The 1,074-nt window shown below is 40.4% G+C and overlaps 1 long non-coding RNA gene across 1 annotated transcript in view; it reads left to right on the top strand.

The window, feature by feature from the left end:
- Nucleotides 1–341, top strand: part of LOC139579037 (uncharacterized) — a 945-nt gene extending 604 nt beyond the window's left edge. The window contains exon 2 of the long non-coding RNA XR_011675666.1: nt 36–341. This is a non-coding gene — a long non-coding RNA (uncharacterized lncRNA). The remainder of the gene's footprint in view (nt 1–35) is intronic.
- The last annotated feature ends 733 nt before the right edge of the window (nt 342–1,074 follow it).

The raw sequence follows: 1,074 nt of genomic DNA, 5'->3' as shown, positions 1-1,074 counted from the left end.
AAGGAGAAAATGCAGAATGTCTTCACTGTTTGTAGGAAAATGCCTGTGTTCGCTGTATGCTGAAAGCCTGCATCTGCTGCTTGTGGTGCCTGAAGAAGTCTAATGAAATGCAGGTCCTACAAATACTGAGGTTGTCTTATGTTAAAGGCAACACATGATCATAACTGACAATCCCTAAATTGTGGCAACATTGAGTCATTACTGCTTACTAAGTTTGTAATACCCTATCCATAGAAAACGGGATTCCCTATGACTGTATCTCTATTTCCTTCATGAGTTATTGTTACATAACAGAATTGTTATACCTTTTTTTGCATATTAATAAAAGAAAACAAAAACAATCAATGTCCTCTTGTCTTTGTGAGAGCTGTGGGGCAAGAGAGGATCAGTTCAATCTTGAACATGGGTTTGTGTCTATGTCACTAAGATATCCACTAAGAGGGAGAAACAATAAAACCATATACCCAAATATGTATATTTTTTATACCCAACAATAAAACCATATATTGAATTAAATGCTTGTGATTGATGTGGTGAACTGGAAGTTGCCCTGTATCAGACCAGGGTTCAAAGTGTATTTTTTCTTCTTCTGTCAAATGCATTAGCTGCACTGATTGCGCTTCCCTGGTGCATTATAACCAATAGAATCATCCCAAAAGTACAACCCCACCAATCTGGCACCATTGAAACAGTGGTGTGCCGTGGGCCTGGGGCCTGGGCCTTCAGTGAGGTCCTACACAGTCCCACCCGAATCAATCCACCTCTTATTACCATCATTATGATGCCATGGCTCTAGACACTATACATTTAGACAGAAACGCAGTATAACCAGGCGTTGCGTCACCTTGAAATTGACAAAAATTGACATTTTGGGGTAAAGAGTGTTTACCCAAAAACATGACACAATCAATGAGTCTTTTCAATATTTCCCTATTTTTCTTCACCTTTTCATTATGCAGCTCCGTTGCCCTGCACGCTTGTTCGTTGAGCTGTAGATCCACTCGGGTGTCCCCAAAAGTTTTCAAAAGCACCATTGCTTGTAAGTGCCCAGCCGTACTTTGGTGTCTCGTTGCT

This window comes from Salvelinus alpinus, chromosome 6, assembly GCF_045679555.1.
Source record: "Salvelinus alpinus chromosome 6, SLU_Salpinus.1, whole genome shotgun sequence".
In the NCBI taxonomy this organism is placed as follows: Eukaryota; Metazoa; Chordata; class Actinopteri; order Salmoniformes; family Salmonidae; genus Salvelinus; species Salvelinus alpinus.
Note: the sequence above shows the minus strand (reverse complement) of the source record. Positions and strands in the feature narration are given on the sequence as shown.